A 21,242-nucleotide genomic window follows, 5' to 3' on the forward strand; every position below is an offset into this window, starting at 1 on the left:
AATTTCACTCCTGGGTTTATACCTAGAAAAAATGAAAACACTAATTCGAAATGATACCTGCACCCTCTATGTTCATATCAGCACGATTTACAATAGCCGAGACATGGACGCCACCCAAATGCCCATCAACAGACGACTGGATTAAAAAGATCTATCCCCATAGAATGGAGTATCAGTCATAAAAAAGAATGAAATAATGCCATCGCAAGCCACATGGATAGACCTCGAGAATATTATGCTTAGTGAAATAAGTCAGAGAAAGATGAATACTATATGATATCACTTTTCAGTGAAACCTAAAAAATAATACAAATGAATGAATACACAAAACAGACTCACAGATATAGTTATCATACTTGTTATCAAACGGGAGAAGCAAGAGATGAAGGACAAATCAGTAGCATGAGATTGAGAGATACAAACTACTACATATAAAATAGATAAGCAACAAGGATGTACTATATAGCACAGGGAATTATACCCTATAATGATACATACTGTGCAAAAACGCTGAATCACTCTGCTCGAGTCCTGAAATTAGCACAGTATGGTAAATCAACTATACTTCATTTTGTTAAAAATGTATCTTGTCTAAAAATGTCTATTTATTTTAATTGCAAGAAAGCTTTTCCTGTCTATATAATTCTGGAAGTCTCTGTACAAAAACTATATCCTGGAAATGTCTTGGATGCTCAGATCATCGTAATAATCCTGGTATGTGAAGAATGAAAGACAGTCACTGAACCGCTTAGCATAAGTGGATGGAGGTGAGATAGCAGCTGGCCCTAGTGGTAATGGTAACCCGCATGCTAATGCAGGTAGACGAAGAGATGTAGGGGGTTGATCCCTGGGTCGGGAAGACCCGCTGGAGTAGGAAATGGCAATCCGCTCCAGTATTCTTGCCTAAAGAATCCCATGGACAGAGGAACCTGGCGCGCAGTCCATGGGGTTGCAAAGAGTCAGACATGACTGAAGTGACTCAGCACGCATGCGCAATAGGTGTGCACACTTTCAATTGACCCGGGAGGGGGGTGCGGCACTCAGTCACATACACTCTTCAGGCTGGAGCTGAAATCCATTGATGAGCAGGGCAGGTTTTGATTTGTGACCAGGAGTCGGGGATGGGGGGTGGGGTGCGGGGAGCCTGATGGGACAGGAAGGCAGGGGGCTGGGGTAGGTATTGACATAGCTTCTTTCTCTCCTAGGCCCCACGGGCTTGGTTTAGCTTCTAGGAAAAATAAGAGCAAGGTGGAGACTGAAGTCAGGTTTTAGGGGAGCAGAACCTGACAGACTGGAAGATGGACCTTGGCACTTAGCACAGAGCCCCAGGCAGGGAGGGACAAGGACACTGGTGTTCTTCAGTTGCACAGGGCAGCATGAAACTTCTTCGCACGTCTAGCCTGCCACAGCCCTGCACGAGCAGGAGACAGGAAGGATGCTCTGTGTGGAGCCGCCACTGGACAGTCAGAACGTGGCAGCACTAGTCACGGGACAACTTGAAGAGGCCACCTTCTGGCAGCTTGTCTCGGAAAAGGCCCGGTGGTGTGGGTTCTTGTGCCTGAACGCTGTGAGTGGTACCTGGAGGATGGAGGAGGTGAGCGGAGAAGGGGAGTTCTCCAGGTCTGGGCCCAGGTCCCGGGGAGGGGGATCCTCCTTTCCGTGGGTCTTGTTTTGAAACTGGACAATCCTGGGTATCAATCCCTCAGGAAAAAGATGGTTGTGGTGACAAGGACACAGTTCCCTGCTGTATGTCCTGGGTCAGGGGCAGGGGAGGGAGCCCTCTCAGGGGTCTCCTGGAGCCTCTCTGGCCCTTCGCAGGTGAGGGTCCCACTTCCCAAAAGGAAGAAGCTGTAACGGGCCAAGGCACATTAGCTGTGTTATCTAATCCCCAGCCTCTCTAGTATCGCATGTGGAAGCCACTGCCCCATCCTACAGATGAGAAAACTGAGTCTTGGAGAGGTGGAGCCGCTTGCCTGGTTGTCAGAGACATGGTCAGAAGAGCAGTCAGTGCTGAGGGGACATTTCGAGATGAGGAAGGGGATGGGAGGTGGTGGGTGGGGGGACCTTCTAGCTAGACATGAGGGCGGGGGCCAGACATGGGGCCTCGCCAGCTCGGGGTGCAACCAGGTGGCTGGAGATCCTCCCGCAGGCTCCAGCCTCCAGCAGCTCAGCGGGCGGCTGGTGGTGAGAAAGCTGGCATATGGGCGAAGCTCTTATCCAGGATGGCAGCAGGCCCCTTCCACACGGTGGCAGGTGGTATCAGGAGGGCAGTGGCTGACACTTGCTATCTGTGGGCACAGTCCCATCTCCACTACCTGCCCCTTGGGCAGGGTCCTAAAGCCACTTGTCTGGGGGTTTGAAGAGGGTTAAGAACCAACACCAGTCTTGTTCTGAGCCTTCTCCAGTCAGAAGGGAGGGATGTGGCAACTCTGGGAGGAGGCATGAAGCTTAAAGGAAGAAACGGAGAAACTGGGTGTCGGGTCAGTCCAGCCCCACCCACCAGCGGCAACCAGAGGGACATCACAGCTCCAAGTTCACACGGGGAGCCCCCCGGGCCCCTTTCTGCCCAGATCCAGAGGTCCCGGCACTGGTGGGGGTTGGCTGCGTCTCGTGCCCAGCCAGCAGGCTGGGGTCTCCCATCTACCTTGTTCCAGCCAGCCCCCGTTGCCTGAGGCTGGATTCTTCAGCTTTGCTATTGCCTCGTTTTTGGGCAGACTTCCCAGAACCGCTTGGCATGGGCTCCTCTCGCCCGCCAGTCTCCACGCTCACTTCTACATCTACATCCTTGCCTGAGTTCAGGGCTGACACCCCCATTTCTCAACCCACACCCCCTCCTTGGGCCTGCAGCCCCCCACCACTTCCTTCCTGCAGCCATTCCTCCCCAGGCTGCTCCTGACCAGCCACATACCCAACAGAGCCAGTGACTGGCAGGCCTGCCTCCTGCAGCCTCCCACTGGCGGAGCCCCAGGTGCCAGGTCAGCTCCTAGTCGTGGGTGTCCTGTAGGCTCGTTCAGTTTTTTGTCCGTGAGTGAGATCCCACTGGAATGTTGTGATCATAATAAAGCCCCAAATCTCTGCCTTTCACTTTCTGATATTTGAGCCCTGGGAGTAAGTCGTGCACTCTCCTTGTAGACTGAGCGGCTGATCAAGTGCTTTGAACCGCTCACATCAAAGGAGCTGCAGGCAGGGGGACTGGGACGCTTACATCTCTGGCGGGTACTGAAATGACAGCTCTCAGATGCTTCGTCTGAGATTGGTGTCATCATAGTCGGAGTAAGAGGGCAGAGGACGACAGCGCTACCTGCTACCACACAGTCTGTGTACTTCAACAGTGGAACCCTTACCTGGGGGCCCTCAGTGAAGACCCTGGGAGAGGATGGATCCTTTGTCAGGAGAGGCACAGCTTAGAAATCGAATCACACCCAGCATCACAGAGAGGTTGTCAGCTTTCTCTAAGCATTCACATGAACAGATGCCGGGAGGATGAAGAAGGAGTGCCCTGCTGTAGAATTTTGCAGCCACAGCCTCCACCATGGTACCTAGGGTGCTGTCACTGCACTAGAGCACGAAGAACTTACATCCTTGCCCCATCGATGTCGGGCTTGGCCGTGCCGCTTGCTTTGATCAATGCATTGTAGGCCAAAGTGTCTGTTCCCAGCTCAGAGCTTAATGGACATCGTGGGTCTCTGCTTGCCACTCCTGGGCCTCTGTGATCTGATGGGATGAGGTACCCCAGTAAGCCTCCAGCCCCGCAGCATGGGCAGAGAATAAAGATGTGAAGAGCAGGAGCAGGCCCAGATCTAACTGGAAACCTGGAGTCCAGCTGAGTTCAGGAGAGCCCAGCCTAGCTCAACCAACAACCCCAAGAGAGGAAAGTAAATGTTTGTTGCTGTAAACTACTGAGATTTTTTTTGAGTGTTTGTTACACAGCAAATGCTGACAAATGCAAGTTCGAAGAGGAGAATGAATTTTTCCTGAAATGCTACCTCCTCTGATTGAACATTCATGACATAATTTCTCCACTTACCCATGAGAAAGCTGAAGCTCTAAGAGGTTAGGTAACATGTTCAATGTCACACAGCTTGTATGATCCCCAGGACCTGCCACAAGGAACACACCCACATTCTCTGCATACCTGCTCTCCAGAGGCCACTGTCCTGCTATCTCATCCTTCCTGTAGACCTCCAGGCCTCTCGGGGCCCTGTCACCTTTCTGATGAGTCTGAGCCCCACTGTGGCACCAGAGATCCTGTCCCCACTCCCTACACATCTGTAGGCCCTGCCTCTCAAAGCCACTCTCTGGGATCAGCTTGTCAGCCCACCTTCTGCACCTGGGCAGGGCTGGAGTAGACCAGAGCTGGTGGCTCGTCAGGCCAGCAGGCAGACCACCCACCTGTGCTAACCTCTTACCATATGCCCCACCCAGGGCTAGGCCAGGGGCATTCGACAGGGATCAACACAGACCCAGGCCCTGCCCACAGCCTGGCAGAGAAGCAAGATGTGAGACAATAAACAGTGAACAATGACAAGCTGCAGAGGCTGAAAGAAGTCACGCCTGGGGAAGGTACTGCAAGTGGACTAAGCCTGGTGTCTTTAGAGAGACAACACTTACGCTGAAGCGCAGAGGCTGGGCAGTGATTGCCCAGGTCACGAGACCAGGAGAGGGAATGCTGACAAGTGCAAGTCTGAAGGGAAGGGGGAAGGAGGCATCACGGCAGGTGGAGTTCCTGAGCAGCACGTGCACAGTGCTGGGGTCGATATAAATGTGTGGTTTCTCGTCACACTCAGGTCCTTATATGGAATGTGGTAGGTGTCTTACCCAATCCCCAGATCCCTTTACCATCTATGCCCCCAGCCCCCTCTCTCCTTGGTGCTCTGTGCTTTGCTGCTCAAGGCTTGAACCTGCAACCTTAAATGATTCTGCTTGCACACTGAAGCCACCTCATTCATGGGAGATCCTGGAGAAGCTGGGCAGTCTGATTCTCTGTGCCCGAACCAGCTAACTCATGCCTGGATGCAGCCCAGCTCTTCACCTTGATGCAGAACAAACCCGGAGGTGTAATTCTGACTCCAGAGCTCCCTGTAGGGTCAGGCTGGCTCTGAGACTTCACCTGAAATTGTACCTTTGCTTGGCTTCTCTTCTTCACCCATCCTGTGTCCCCCATTCCCTCACTGGATCCTCCGGGGACCCTCTCTTTAATCTTCACTGATAGGGGTCTGATTCTGAAAGAACTTGACTTCTGACGGTCAACTCCCCAAATCAGTCCTTTGACTTGTCTGTCTTAAAACCTCCATCAACAGCTTGATCCAAGGATTTACCCTCAACTCAAGCCCCTCACCAACAGCAAAGAATTTGGACCCTCACTTGATGGAAGACTTGATCAGACTTAAAGTCCTTAGCTTCCTCTTCCTCCCCCAAATGTGACTGCCCATGAAGACCACCACCCTCTGCTCCCTACTTCTCTTCCTGCTGGGTTCAGCAGACTCTCAGCTCATATCCTACTTCACTCTGCACAGACCAGTTGAAAACCTAACTCTGTGATGGGGCCTCTGATCCTGTGAGTCCCTAAGTTGCCAAGAGGGAATATAGGGTGTCAAGTGAGACTGGATATGCTCAGAAACTCAGCACTGAGGTGACAAAACGAATCATGTATTTATTTCCACATTGAGAATAAATGAACAAAGAGATAAATATTGTTTTGAGAAGCCAATCAAACTTCCTTAAGTTTCTGTCAGTCTTACCATTTTACAGATGAAGAAACTGAGGCTCAGAAAGGCCAGATGACTTGTAAGTAGCATCACCAGGACCCCAATGCAGGTCTCAGGGCCCTTACTCTCAGCTCGGTGCCCCTGGACTCTGAAAGGCTGTTGTCCTCCAGTGTCTCAGCCTGCAGTGTTCTGAAACCTTTGGTATGAGGAAGCCTACTTTGAACTCCACCCAAAGGACCTTATTTACTAATGGATATTACATAATTAAAAGCCTCTCTCCCTTCCTTCCTCCCTCAACATCTTGCATTGTATAAAGAATTCCAGGAGTGTAGACCAGTGCAGCCATTCTGGAGAGCAATCAGATACAACTTCAACAAATTAAATACGTGAATATCCCATGACCCCTGGCCCTGTTCTCCAGGGCTTACCTCGGGCCACCTATGTGGATGGTCATCACAGGTTTCTTTGTGGTGGAGAGACCTTGGGGGAACTGAGTGTCCATCATGGGGAGAGAGGATGGGTAGAGTGTGGCCAAGGTGTACAAGGTGGGTGTTATGCAGCACCTAGAAGCAGACTGGATGTGTATGCAGCAACATGCAAGGGTCCTTTGGTGGAGAAAGTAGAAAAGAGAATGAGGCTGTGGGCATCACTCAGCACGTTGAAAATGCACGCATGCCAAACAGCAGTATTTTGTAAGAACCCATTCAGATACAAAGACACCCACTCAGCGGTTGCCTGTTAAAGGGAGGGTTATGCAAGCGCACGGTGGGGCTAGCAGGGATTAAAACAGTCTGTGAAGATTCGGCTTTATAGTGAGACGGCGCTGCGGCTTTGATCACGTAATCTGATTGCAAAAGTTGGGTGCTTTGTTGTGGCCTTTCTGATTTGACCTGAACTAATTACCAAAATCTTCTGGGTCTCAGTTTCCTCCTTGGCCAAATGGGAAGGGAAAAGTGGGCGAGGGGAAGTAATATTCAGTTAGAAAGCAGTGTGGCCCCAAAGAAAAGGCACAAAATCTGAAGCCCAACGTGTGAGTGAAGCAGGCAGGGTGTGAGGCACTAGGGTGAGGCGGGGACCACGGCACACTGGAGAAATGTCCGCTGAAAGGGACCAGCTTCTGCTGAGCTCCAGTTATGTTCCCAAGAGTTGCCAAAATTTCAAAATATTCAAGGAAAGATAAAAATAGAGATTCTTAGAAATCTCGTATTTTTAATTCTTGCAGCTAATCTTTTAAAAACAGACCACAATAGTCGCAAATTCAGACCTTAGCTCCAACATTCAGTAGCTGTAAGGCCTGGAGAATGGCATTCAGCTATCTAGGGCTGAGCCAGTTTTCTGGTTCATGAATGAGGATTCTCAGATCTACTCAGCCAGGTATTAAAATGGGCTTGTATAATAAGTCCAGAACATGGCTCCACTATCATCAAGGGAGTATCTGCTCTGTGTTGAATATGCTAATTAATACAGTATCAAATCCTGCTTTTTGGATGAGTAAGCTGAATCTCAGAGGAATGAAAAATTAACAAGAGTCAGGTAGAAAAAAATATCTTCTCCAAATGTGATGAAAAGGAATGGGTAAAACTGAATTGAAATAATGTATAAATGAGGGTCTAGGGATTCAAGGGCTCTACGTAAAGTGGAAGTGATTATTAATCTGTCTGAGCCCTAACAAGTTATAGGAGTCTCTAATTAAGACATCTATGGTTCCAGGGGAACTTCCCCAATGGCTCTGTGGGTGAAGAATTCGCCTGCAAGGCAGAAGACACAGGAAAGGTGGGTTTGATCCCTGGGTCGGGAAGATCCCCTGGAGGAGGAAATGGCAACCCACTCCAATATTCTTGCCTGGAGAATCCCATGGACAGAGGAGCCTGATGGGCTACAGTCCAAATGGTCACAAAGAGTCAGACACAATTAAGAGACTGAGCATGCCGCTTGGTCGCAGGGGCTTCCCTTGTGGTCCAGTGGTTAAGACTGTTCTCCCCATGCAGGGGGCCCGAGTTCTAGCCTTGGTCAGGGAACTAGATCCTGCACGCCACAGCTGAAAATCCTGATGCCCCAACTAAAGATCCTGCATGTTGCAACTAAGATTTGGTGTAGTTAAAAAAAAAAGAAGAAGAAGAAGAAAGGAAGGAAAAAAAAAAAAAGACTTCTGTGGTCCCAGAGGCAGCAGACATGACTGGGCAATAGCCAGCATGAGTTTATCACGGACCAGGGATGTGCTGAGGCCCACCTGTGCCTATTTGTTCTGGCTCAAAAGCCAATTTTTTTCCAGAATCCCAAGAGCTTGTTGTTAAATGATTCCACTATGGTGGAGGCGCTGGTGAGAGCATTCACGCCACGGAAACTGGCCAACACTGCAGACCAGGGCTTTGCTTTCTTCCCTGGAGAGCCGGCTGTCAAACATCTGCCGATGCAGGGGGCCCCCGCGCCATTTATCACTAGCAAAATCATTCTCTCAGTTCTTAGAGCCCTGGCTTCCTGTGCACACGTGTGTGCCTCACCCTCTGTGTGGCCCTGATCTCTGGAAGCGACGCTGGATCAGGAAGAAATACCATCGACACCAGATGGTTAACGTCTCATGGTGGGAAAGCAGAGGGGATTACTGTTCAGTGAGGAAAAAAACACTTTGTAATGAAGATGGCAAAGGCACAGATCAAAACAGGAAGCTTTCAGCCTGCCTTGCTGGGGAGGTGGGATCGCCTGAAGCTACGAGACGCTGAAAAGGAAGAAGAGCAAAGCATTGTGGTTGGCAGGGCACGGTGACACGTGTGGGCCATCCAGGCCCCCAGTGGGACTCACCCTCGACCTCTGGGGGACAGAGGCTCAGGGCAGGCAGACAGGAGTGGATGGGCAGCTTGGGGTAAACATCTGCCCTGCAGAGGAACCGAAAGTCACCGTTTGCAGGCTCCTGCTGCTCTGAGGAAGTGACAAAGGCACCCTTCCACCGTGAGACTGAAGCCCCAGGCAGAAAGGGGGAATGCAACGATACCTGCTTCTACAGAATCCAAGCCTCATCCCGGGGAAGGAAGAGAAGTCCACTGAGAGAGCTCGGCGGTGGAGAAGGACAAAGAGGCAAGGACCAGAAGCTGTGATGCTCACAATGGGCAGGATGGATTCTTTTGCGGTTTGCAGTTGAGCGAGCTTTGTGTCCACCCCAGGTGAGATGCTAGATCAGCTTACTGACAGCATGGTTTGTAAGACGCTAAAGCGAGGGGCGACCCTTGGAGTCAGCAGGAGGTCACTGAGAAGAGACCAAGCTGGCTACTGTTAACACAGTAGAAGGTCAATTTATGTTTGCTAGCCTGATGAACTACATCATTTCTTGCATGTGTCAGAGATCATGGCTCAATTGCCTACAGAGGCAGGGCAGGTGATATAAACGAGAGGAGTTGGCTGGGAGTGAGACATTAGGGAGAGGTGGGGACTGTGACACATCAGAGTGAAATGCCTCCGTGAAACATGGGAGCTTCCACTCGGCTCCAGGGACATCACACAGGGTCCTATGGGTCTCAGGTTGTCAGCTTCCAAATTTTCTAGGGAAGCTAAAACTTCAGTATTACGTAAAATCTCTGAATTTCCATATTTTAAAATTATTTTCATTGTTTTTAATTTTTTTACCCATGTTGTGTGACTCTCGGGATCTTAGTTCCCCAACCAGGGATTGAACCCAGGCCTTGGCAGTGAAAGCGCTAAATCCTAACCTCCAGACCACCAGGGAATTTCCAAAATCTCTGAATTAAAAAAAAACAAAAACCTTTATTTGGTTCATAATTTTTAAAAAAATGTCAGGCAAAGAGAGCACCAAATCCAATGCAGGGGCTGCCAGGTTGTGCTCTCTGGTATAATCTATATAGATTTCAATAAAGCATTTTGTGATCTTCATTGGTGATCTTTTGTTAAGAACCACGTGGAGGAATATTGGCTAGGCAGAGAAGACACCAGTGTCAGTCTGGACGTAGGTTTCTGCTGCTATTGGGGTCTTCCTCTCATTTACATCAGCAATTCCAATTAGGATCCAGGAAGTGGACTTATAACTGTGAGGCTACCACCAAGCTAGGAGGCATCTCAAATATGCTGGATGACAGACAGAACCAGGTCAAAGCAGAGCTCAGTGATCTAGAGCAAGGGGCTGGGTCACAGAGAAGACCCTCCTGGGCACCGACCCCGTGGCAACGCTTGCCAGTATCCCATCCACTCTGCCATTCCAGTTTGGGCATTGTTTGGTAGGTCCCTTCTTGGCACTACCATTTTTGGCCTTTTTTCCCTTTAATGAATGTTTTATTTCCTTGTCTTTGTTATGCATCCTCCTTCCAGAGCAGAAGCATCCTCCAAAATCAGGAGCAAGACAAACAGGGAATGGCATTGCCACCAGTGTCCATCACTTCACCGCAGGTCCCAGGCAGCATGAAACAAGCCAGAACAACCTCCCTCCCTGCAAATGGCTCATATTGAGAAGAAGAGACAAATCTATCAGTATTTGCAGACAGCAAGATCAGGTACCCAGGGATGTCAAAAGAAAACACCAAAAAATGATTAAAACTCATAATCATTAATTCAGAATTGCTGAATTACTGAATTCAGTAACTCGGAAAGATTATGCAAGCCCATCCTACAAAGGTCATAACACAGACGCCAACAAAACCTAATCAGAAAATGCCATGGAAAAGACAGATTCTGTTTGCCAAGGTAGCTAAAACAGCATCACATCCAGTAACTGTGAAGATGTAAGAAAATAAAAAACACAGTACAAGAGAGATAGAAAAGAAAATCTGAATAAATGGAAGAGATGCTCCATTCTCTGACAGGACTTGACAGTATAAGGATATGAGCTATCTTCTAATTAGTCTATAAATTCAATGCAATTATATAAAAATTCAAACTGGGTGTTTTTTTTTTTTTTTTAGGGCCCTTTAAAGCTGATTGTAAAATTCATCTGGAAATGAAAATGCATGGAAACCACCAAAGAATAAAGAAGACAATAAATACAGCTCGGTCTCTGGGATACACACAATAAAGTCACAGCCACAGAAACATTACGGAACTGAAGCAAGACTAGATTCATCAGTCAGTGATAGAGAAGTAAGATTCCCTAGATTAGGACCATGTGAATTTAGCACGTGATAAGTGGTGTAGTGAATCAATGGGAAAAGGATGTGTTATTTAATCTATGGTGTGGCTTTCCCTAGAAGATGGCGATAGACTCTACTTTTTTACCAAATGCAAAAATAAAGAGCTGAACATAAAAGATTATTATAAAAGTGTAGGAGAAAATAATATTTTCCCTGGATAAATAATATTGAGATGAGTGATTCACAAACCCAGAATCCACAAATGAAAACATTTGATTACAAAAAAGTTATAAACTTCCACATGACAAACGAACCATAAACAAAGTTTTTAAAAAAATGACAGGCTGGGAGAAAATATTTACATTGGAACTAACAAAAAATTAATATGCAAAACATATGAAGAGCTTTTTATGGTCGGAAAGATTTTTTAAAAGAAAAAAAACTGACAAAGAATATAAATAGCCAATTCACAGGAAAGAAAATACACATAGCCAATGCATATGTGAAGATACACTTATCCTCATTTCTTTATATTTATACTTATTTATTTGGCTGCACTGGATCTACGTTGTAGCATGCAGGATCTTTGCAGATTCGAAGCCTTAGCTGAAGCCTGTGGAATCTAGTTCCCTGACAAGGGATTGAACCCCAGGCTCCCGGCACTGGGAGTGCAGAGTCTTAGCCACTGGACCATCAGGGAAGTCCCTGCTGATCCCCATTTCTAATGAGGAAAATGCAAAATAAAATATTGAGATTGCATTTTTCCCCACTGTTTGATGAAAGTAACAGACGCTGATAATGTCCAGTATTGAGATAATGTCCGATACTGAGAAGACAGGGGACATGGTGGGTGCAGAGTGGTATCAGGTGTGAGATGACTCCTTGGAAGAGGTTTGGGCAGGTTGTTTTGGCTGTTTCTACAATACACAGATTGTAGATTGCATTCCTTCAACCTCGGAATAGTTCATCCCAAAGGGAACCTCCACACGTGCACAGCACAGAAAAACCTACTGCTTATTGCAGTATTGGGGTTTTTTTTTGTAGTAATAACCAAAAAAAAAAAAAAAGGAAATTGTCTAAGAGGAGGAGGACGAAGTATATTGTATGACAATTGAAAAGCACAAAGGTATATGAACAAACTAGGCTGGATCTCAAAGACAGATTGCTATGGGAAGAAAGCAAATTGCAGTACAATATGAACATCATGATCCCATTTAGAAAAAAAAACACAAAAACCGTATACATTTGTACAGGCTCAAGTTGCTATGTAAATGCACCCAAAGTGGCAAATGCTGAATTGCTGGCAGTGGTTCCCTTTGCAGAGGCGGGGGGAGGCAGGGGAGGGGAGGGGGAGGGCAGACTTTCACTTTCTACTCTGTGCTTCTGTTTTGTTTGAACGCTTGTAAAAGAATATATTCATGTTTCTCTTAAGTTGAAAAAGAAAGCAAAAAAAGTATATATATAGAAAGAAAGACAGAAAGAAAACAGCAGCAACTGTTGTGAATAGACCTGCCATCCTCAGACAAGGGTCTTGATGCCGGGGTCTCTCCACCTGCCCCTGACCTGGAAGAGCTCTACCTGAGAACAAGCGGGGGGCTTTGGGGGCTCTGCCTTGGGGGCTCAGTCCCTGGTCATCTCTAGTAGAGTTTTACAAACAATGGCGACACATTTTTCAAGAAATTAACCCACCACCCAGTTTATGCGTTGAGTGGTTTAAATTCAACACATGTTTTTCCTAGAGGGGTTGGAGGAATAAAAGGTAATTTTTTTTAAAGGTTTTTTTTTTTTTTTTTAATCAAAACATTGTGAAAGTACTAAGTGCTGCGGAATTGTTCATGTTAAAATGATTAATTTTGTGTTATGTGAATTTCATCTCAATCTGTACAAAAACCCACAAAAACAAGCAACCACCACCTCCCTACCCCCGTGGCACCCTGTTATCTACAGAACTGACTCTAAACTCCCAGCCGAGTGCTCAAAGCCTTCATATCAACCTGATCTCAACCTTTTCACCCCCAGTTTTCTCTACTGGGAGTCCTATTTGGGACCCAACATGACAGCAACCCTATACCCCAAGATTTCTGGGACAATCTTGTTTCCCGTAATAAATTAAAAAAAAATAAAGAAGTGAAAAGTTTTAAAAAGTATTACTATAAAAGTTATGTCTTGGCCATGGTTAAAAAGAATCAAAATAGTATGAAAGTTATGAATTGCAAAGTAGAAGCCCTCTTCTCATTGGTAACCCCAAATGGTAACCCCTATTCTTGTTAACATTTTTCAGATACCTCTTCTGCCAACTCTGATGTTTGTGCAGTACTGTGTATATATTCTACCCCTTAGCAAACAAACCCCCAAACTCTCAAACGATAATCTTGCACCTTCTTCTTTTAAATTTTGGGGATTTTTCCAACCTATTACACGCAGGTCTGCCTTAACTTTTTGAGCAATTGGTCAGACTTCACTTCATGTAACGGTTCCCTGCCCATCACAGTTATGCGGTTTGCTGGTTCCTCTTGGTCCCCGTTTTGATGTGATGCTGCAGTGAATGTCCTTGTACGTGTATCTTTGCCCACGTGACCTGTTGGACACATTCCTATGGGGAAAGGGTCATTCCTTATGTGGACCAGGTGCCACAGATGTTCATGGATGTTGACAACTTGCCCTCCAAGGCATTAGCCCTGGTGTGCATTCTTTCTCTTCCCATGAGACACTTACTGCCATCTCCCCCACCTGAACATGGTGTTCAGACTTTAACACTGATCTTCACAAATCACTTGAGGATCTTGCTTAAATGCTGATTCTGAACCAGTGTGTCTGGGCCTGATTCTCTGCGTTTCTGACATGCTCTAGGATGATCAACAGTTGTTGCTAGTCTGAGGACCACACTTCGAATAGAAAGGTTCTAGAGCAATTGCTAGCTAATAAAAAAAAAAAAAGTGAGCCTTATATGTGATTTCAAATTTTCTTGTGGCCTTATTAAAAATAATTTTAAAAGATCAGGTGAAACTAATTTGATGATTAGATTTTATTTAACCCACTACATCCCAAATATTAGGATGTTGATGGGCAAAATTACTATGAGATGTATTACATATTTTTTTTTAAGTATTTGAGATCTGGTGTATACTTCACATTTTGTCCATCTGAATTTGGACCAGCCACATTTCACGTGCTCATTGGCCACATGAGGCCAGTGGCTGCCATATTACCCAGTTCTAGAGAATCTCCTGGGCTCTACGGGGCTGAGGAACAATGTCTGGTTCTCAGACCCCAGGGAGTGGCTCAGAGCTAATAGGGTGGGAGGCAAAAGAAGGGCACCAGGAGGCACAAGTGAGAACAGATTCAGCAGCCAAAGGATGTGTGGCCCGAAATCGCCCTGAGAGGAGGGCACAGTAGGAGGGAGCTCTGGATGGCATGAGGACTCTAAGCAATGTGGCTATTATTACTGTTATTATTACTCTCTGTTCCTAGGCAACACTCCCAATAACTTTCTTTACCTAAAAAAAATTGAGACATGATTGCCACATAATATTATATTAGCTTCTGCTGCTGCTACTGCTAAGTAGCTTCATAGACTCTGTGTGACCCCATAGATGGCAGCCCAACAGGCTCCCCGTCCCTGGGATTCTCTAGGCAAGAACACTGGAGTGGGTTGCCATTTCCTTCTCCAATGCATGAAAGTGGAAAGTGAAAGTGAAGTTGCTCAGTGGTGTCCGACTCTTCGCAACCCCATGGACTGTAGCCCGCCAGGCTCCTCTGTCCATGGGGTTTTCCAGGCTAGAGTACTGGAGTGGGGTGCCATCGCCTTCAGCTGTACACAATTGTATATATTGAAAAATGATTGTCACGATATGTCAGGGTAACGTCTATTGCTGCACATAAGTTACATTTTCTTTTCTTACCGTATGAACTTTTAAGATATACTCTCTTAGCGACTTTCAAACATACAATTCATTATTTTAAGATACACTCTCTCAGCGACTTTCAAATACACAGTTATTAACTGTAGTCGCCATGGTGTACACTGCATCCACAGGACTTACGTATCTTTTTTTTGACTGCACTGGCCCTGTGTTGTGGCTCAGGTCTTTGCTTGCCCACAGCATGTGGGATCTTAGACCCCAACCAGGGACTGAACTGTCATCCCCTGCACTGGAAGGCAGATTCTTAACCACTGGGCCACCAGGGAAGTCCCCTTATTTGTCTTATAACTGAAGGTTTGTATCTTTTGATTACCTTCATTTTAAGACTCACAGCACACTTAAAATTGTGTACCATTCACTCTAGCTGACCATGATACTGTTATTGCCAAATTTTTGCAAATTTTTTCTCCCCCAAATATCATAGGACCGTTGACATTTAAAGTTTGCCTCAGTGAGTGCTGAAAGCACTTCACATAAGGTCCTTACGACTATTTTTGAGATACCAAATATATTACAGTTTCTAAAGTTAAATTTCAGAGAAATGCATTTACAGTGACAGTTTCCCAGAAGAAGCAAGGCCATGTTCAACGTCAGGGGATTTTATTTCTGTTTCATATTTCAGTTTGAACTTCCTTACCCTTCTTGTGACTTTCCTAAGAAAAAGCAGAGGCAACAAATGTTGATCTGCAGGAATCCTTAATACAGAAAAAAGAAGACTTAGTCCAGAGAGTAATTTTGTGGTTCCTGCCTGGCTGGGCGAAAACCACCCAGACTTCAAGCTGCATTCACATTGGAAATCTACGTATATCTCCATTTCTTTCAGGACATGCCGCTTTATTTATTTTTCTGCTTCTTGCTGTGTAACCATTTTCATCATGGGGTCCAAATCTGTTCACCCATACCAGCAGGAATAAACACTTTGAGGTGCAAAGCATGGGGTGGGGCTCAGGGGTGCAGAGAGCTGGGTCTGCAGTGGGGATGTGTCCTGGGCCATCTGGGGGCCAGAGACTGTCCCAGGCCTGGGGCTCTGTGATTGGCTCAGCCCATCTCAAGATGGGGGAGGGGGTGGGCGATGGGGAAAGAAGGGGCACCATGGGTGTCTGAGCCCTCCTCCAGTATGCAAAGTTCACCTTCAAAATAGCCATTTCCCTCTGACACACACAGTACAGGAAACTCATCTTCTTCACTGTTTCCATTTCCCCTTTTCTCTCACCCTCAGCAAAGGTCTTGTATTTAAGAGACTGCCCGGTTTAAACTCCCCTCCTCCAAGAACTGAGCCATTCATCTCTTGGCACTGCTTGGATACAGCTGTAATTATACCTGTACAAGCTCATCGATACACGAAGAACATGGACTAATCATTATCTTTCAAAAGCCGTCATGGTCCCAGTGGTCCTGGGTACAGGCGCATCACCCGTTTCCCCATTGCCAGGAGCTTCAGAGGGATATTTTTAACCTTAATTACATATCCCCGAGTTGCTCTCCTTTCCAGCTTGCTTTTCTTTGTGTGAAACTCTCGAGGTACTCTGAAGGAGACAGAAATGACAGCTGGCAGATAAGCTCTGCGTCCTTAGCCTGGGAGTCAGCTTGCAGAGGAGCTGCCTCGGGGCAGACGAAGCCTGGGGCAGCTCCTGATTAACTCTGCAGCCCGCCCCCAAACTCCCCCGCTGCCTTTAGTTCTTTCCAGACCCGTCCTGGTGTGCCCACTGCACCTCTGCATGTAGGCAGAGCAGATTATGAAACAGCAGCCCCCGTCACTCCCTGCTCCTCTCTGTGGATGTTCTTGTTATAGGAGAAATTGTAGAACTCTGAGCTTGCAGGCATTTGGAGGTCTCTAGTCCACGCCCTTCCTTTTACAGGTGAAGAAATGGAAGACATTCCTCTCTCACTCATATATTTATGCCTTGTTCAAGCTTTTAGCAAATACTTAGGAGGCTCAGATGGTAAAGAATCTGCCTGCAATGCAGGAGACCCAGGTTCCATCCCTGGGCTGGGCAGATCCTCTGGAGAAGGGAATGGCTACCCACTCCAGTATTATGGCCTGGAGAATTCCATGGACAGAGGAGCCTGGCAGGCTGCAGCCCATGAGGTCGTAAAGAGCCAGACACCACTGAGTGACTAACACTACTGAGCCCTAATCTGTGCCAGGCACTCTCCTAGAGGTTATAGATACCGGTGTGAGCCAGACAGACAAGGTCTTATCTCCCCTGAGTCTTCCATCCTTACGGTGGAGACAGACGAGAGGCGAGTGGGACAATAAATCACAAAGACTGTCACTGAGGGAGCTAGAGCCACAGCGCCTCAAAGATGCCCACGTCTCAGTGCTGCCTGGAACCTATGATAGTGTTTTATCACGTGGTGTTGGGGAATTAAGATGCAGAGGGAATTAAGGTTATCTTGAATTATTTAGGTGGCCCAATCCAATCCCAAGGGTCTTCATAAGGTAAACAGGGAGGTTGGAGAGTCAGACCCAGACAAAGCGTGATTGGCCATCCCTGGCTTTGACAATGGAGAAATGGGCCACGAGCCAAGGATCACAGCCCTGCTAACTCCTTGACTGTAGCCCAGTGAGACCCATTTCAGACTTCCAACCCTCAGAACTATAAGATCATCATCTGTAATGTTTTTAAACCACTACATTTATGGTAATTTGTTACAGCGGCAATAGGAACTAATCCCGTTGCAGACAATGATAGGGTTAATAAAGAACAAAATAATGAGGGCATGCCTTTAGATGAGGAGACCTGGGAGTGACATCGGGGCAGTCGGCTATGTGGTGACGTCAGGGGACAGAGTCTGAGGCAGAAGCCAGGGTAAGTGCAAAGATCCTGAGGTAGGGAAGAGCTTTGACAGGACTGGCTATCCTCTCAATGCCTTTCCAGGAGAGAGAGTCATTTTATTGTCTGGTTTCCAGAGCAGCCACTGGTCTTTCTTGCAGACTTCTGAGTAACCTTTAGATCTGTTCGTTTAAATGCCTGGGCTCCCTCTTTAAGGACTGGTACTGTGTCTTTTCCTTAGCCAATATGAGGTGCTAAGGCCTCATTTGCCAGTCATTGGATTTGGGGAAACGCATGTCTCCAAGACTTTAGAACTTTCCCCCAAATCATGAGGCAACACAAATATTATCGAAAGGCAGGGGGACACTCTGATCACCATCAGCCTCCTGGTATTTCTTTACTTGGACAGTCAGGAGCAGAAGAAATGAAGGGACTTTGGAAACTTCCTACTTAACCTCTTCTGGTAAATCCCTTTGTAGAAAATGACTACGCGATAACCTACTAATTAACTTAATATTGAGGGGAGTGAGAAATTTTGATTTCTTGGGGTTGCTCAAAATGGGGCACATCTCTGCTAAGAACCAGGTGAGGGAGTTAAGGTTAACCTCTAAAGTTTTCTTGAGCACCAAGAGGGAAATTGGGGCACTGTCTTTCAAGCCAGGTGCAGCTGGGCCTTTCGTTTGGCCAGTGGTCAGGAAGACTGCCCTGGGCCAGGCTCCACGACAGACACAGAGATGAACGAGACCCTCTCTGTTCCCGAGGCACCCATTGTCCCCTGTGGGAGACTGCCACAGGGCTGAGTACCACCCCACATGGCAAGGGCATGGTAGTGGGAAGACGGCAAGTGCCAGGGGAACATAGAACAGAGGGAGGTGATTTGGGGGAAGGATTGGCTAGGCCATTTGCTTCCTCCAATTTAAGGGGAGCTCCTTTTGCTGTAGAAGGTTCCCAAAACACCTCTACTTTAAGCTCTACACACCTGGGGTTCAGGGTGTCATCTTTCTAAGTCCTGGGTCTCTAGACTGAATGTTCTGTGCAGGCAGAGACTGGGGCTGTGAGGCTGACTGTTGGCCTTCTTGTGCGCAACTAATATGTGTTGGATGAATGAGTGGATGAATGAATGGCTGTGTGGAGTCTCAGCTAAGTCATTCTGGAACATGACCACTCAGCTTAAGAACAGGGTCATCTTGAACCTCATTCAAGAAGGTTAATGGCTCAAATGCTACACAACTCACAGCTGGTTCCATAGCTGGGGCCAACTTTCTGTGGTTGGGAAAGCAAAAGCCAGTAGACATGGCGGCAGCTTGAGATTTAATCTGGCGCTCACCTTCCAGCCAGGGGGCCCCACTGGAACAGAGAACCTGCCCAGGATGCAGAGGCAATCGACCAAGGCATGAAAAATCAGTGCCAAGTCAGTAGATAAAGTGGACAGTGTGGACCCAGTTAAGAATGACAAGAGCAGCGAGGGCAAAGCAAGCCCTAATTTTAAATGAAACACATAGGCTTTCTATGTTTCTATATGTTTAAGGGTGGCAGCAGAATTAATTCATTCAGTAAATACCTACTGGGGTCTCCCCCAGTGGCTCAGCTATGAAGAATCTGCCAGCAATGCAGAAGATGCGGGTTCAATCCCTGGGTCAAGAAGATTCCCTGGAGAAAATGGTAAATGCTATTCTTGCCTGGGAAATCCCATGGACAGACGAGCCTGGTCCATGGGGTTGCAAAAGAGTCAGACATGACTTAGCAACTACAAATATCTATTGAATGCCCACTATATGCCAGGAACAGCTCTAAGAGAAATAATGAATAAATCAAGCAATAAGTATATAAAGTTAGGTATTCACAAGTGCCATGAAGAAGATAAAGCAGGGTAAGGGGTTTGAGAGCCATAGGTGGGGGGCAGAAGGCAGGTGGATCTTTCAATGGAGTAATCAGCAGCTATTTTCTTAGAGGAAAGACTCTTTTCTGTTGGATAGCTCTAAGGAGCCTCTTACATGTACTAAGGTTAGACCCAGAATCTGATCTTGACAGTGAAGTTACAGAAGACACTAAACCATTCTGCAAGAAGCAAGTAATTGCTGAAGTACTGATTGGATTGGTTTCTGTGCTTCTTCTGGTTAGAGTTGGAGAAAGGGATGTCAACCCCCCCAGGATGTGGGGCATGGAGACAAGCAGCACGAGTATCTGGGTGGGCGGGAGTGGTCCTAGCAACATGGCACAGGCCTCACTGAAAACAGGAGACACACGTCAGCGGGGATACACATGTCAGACCATGGTTTGTGAGCTTCTGGTGCAGTGGAACCTGATGCTGAACTGAAAGGTCTCTTTTTCTCCTTTGAAATTCCCCCAGAATAGTCCAAACGTTTGCATATTGAGGTACTTTTAGCTGCACATAACAGAAAACCCAATTTAACTGCTGTACTTGAACAAAAAGGAATTAACTATCTCACAAACAGGAAGTCTAGAGGCCAGGCAATAACCAGGCTGCTTAATCCTGCTCAGTTAATTCAATGGCATCACTGAGGACCCAGGTTCATTTCATCTTTCTGTCTGTCCTCTGCATCCTGGCCTCACTTTCCAGTGACTGCCCCTCTTGGTTTCAAGATGGCAGCAGCAACTCCAGCAATCACATCCTACAACAGCATCCAAACTTAGAAAACGGATCTTTTCATCCTGTGTCTTCTTCTAAGACAAATGAACCTTTACCAGAGGCCTTGTGGAACATTTCCCATCACATCTCATTGATTACTATTGCATCATATTCCTAGCAATTACATTACATTACAATATTCCTGAATACTCATTGGAAGCACTGATGCAGAAGCTGAAGCTCCAATACGTTGGCCACCTGATGCAAAGAACTGACTCATTAGAAAAGACCCTAGGAAAAGAAAGATTGAAGGCAGAAGCAGAAGCGGATGACAGAGGACGAGATGGTTGAATGACATCAACTACTCAATGGACATGAGTTTGAGCAAGCTCCAGGAGACGGTGGAGGACAGGGAAGCCTGGAGTGCCGCAGTCCATGGGGTCGCAAAGAGTTGGACATGATGAGCGACTGAACAACAACAACAATATTCCTGCGCTTAGACCCACCAACCACAGCTGGTGTCGGCCCCCGTGTGGGCTCTGCTTTGGGCAACAAAGAAGAAACGGTCCACCTGAGGCAAGGTGGTCCGGGAGGCTTAAAGCATGAGAAGCAGTGACAAGATGGCCAGAGCGGGGAGGGGGAAAGGGTAGAGACAGTCATTTGGAGGTAGAGAGGGCAGACAGAAACCAGAAGACCTGGAGTCAACACTTACTAAAGATCAAACAGAAGAAAAGTCTTCTGAGACAAAGAAAGACCCAGGTTTTGCAAAGTGAACAGGCTGAATACATTCCAGGAAGTATTGATGCGAGGAAAATGACAAGGGTGGTAAAGAATTCCCACCAGCTTCAAAGCAGAAAACGAAAAATACTGGTTCCCTGTAATGGGACTGGTACCAGCTTGGCCTTGGATTATTGTATTTTAATACATTGTGTATACTAAGTGTCTTTAAAACTTTTTTTTCTTTTAATTTTTGGCCACACCATGCTGCATGTGGGATCTTAGGTCCCTGACTGGGGATCAAATCTGCGCACCCTGCCTTGGAAATATGGAGTCTTAACCACTACCAGGGAAGTCAGGTATACTAAGTTTCTGAAGACAGTAGAATACCACCTCTGTAGAATTTTGAGGGGAAATTTGGTCCCCAAGAATTTCATCTTCATCAGATTTCCTTTTGG

The 21,242-nt window shown here is 46.8% G+C and overlaps 1 protein-coding gene and 1 long non-coding RNA gene across 2 annotated transcripts in view; one reads left to right on the top strand and one right to left on the bottom strand.

Annotated features, from left to right (window-relative positions):
- Window positions 1-21,242, bottom strand: part of INPP5D (inositol polyphosphate-5-phosphatase D) — a 137,525-nt gene that overhangs the window by 90,391 nt on the left and 25,892 nt on the right. The gene's annotated exons all lie outside the window — the stretch shown is intronic.
- On the top strand, window positions 8,440-11,125 carry LOC147374941 (uncharacterized). Its single transcript, XR_015161493.1, has 2 exons — window positions 8,440-8,866; window positions 10,613-11,125. It is a non-coding gene; the product is annotated as an uncharacterized LOC147374941 (long non-coding RNA).

Source organism: Bos grunniens, chromosome 3 (genome assembly GCF_055505025.1).
Source record: "Bos grunniens cultivar Pamir isolate PY7600 chromosome 3, Bosgru_T2T1.0, whole genome shotgun sequence".
Lineage (NCBI taxonomy): Eukaryota > Metazoa > Chordata > Mammalia > Artiodactyla > Bovidae > Bos > Bos grunniens.